This window comes from Halyomorpha halys, unplaced genomic scaffold (assembly GCF_000696795.3).
Source record: "Halyomorpha halys isolate HHAL.00 unplaced genomic scaffold, Hhal_1.1 Scaffold977.1, whole genome shotgun sequence".
Classification (NCBI taxonomy): domain Eukaryota; kingdom Metazoa; phylum Arthropoda; class Insecta; order Hemiptera; family Pentatomidae; genus Halyomorpha; species Halyomorpha halys.
This window is the reverse complement of record NW_027116440.1, coordinates 223,715-224,063: the sequence shown is the minus strand read 5'-3', so window position 1 is coordinate 224,063 and position 349 is coordinate 223,715.

Below are 349 nucleotides of genomic sequence, written 5' to 3'. Positions count from 1 at the left end.
TGTTTCCCACCCGCTCCTACTCCGCCGACTGGAGGAATTCAAGTTTCCCACAATCCTATGCCGACTCATCGGAAGCTACCTTAGTGGAAGATAGTCGTACGGGTTGGCGAGAGCCTCTCCTCTCCAGTTCCCAACACCTGCGGAGTACCTCAGGGTTCGGTACTAGGTCCAGTACTATTTGTCGTCTTTACGGCGCCTATAGTAGCCATTGAACACTCAAAGGCAGCGGTAGAAGCCTATGCGGACGACATCGCCATCTACGCTTCCAGCATTAATGCCAAGACAGCCCTAACCCACGCTCAAGAAGCTGCAGCCACCATCACTAATGCGCTTAAAAGTATTGGGATTA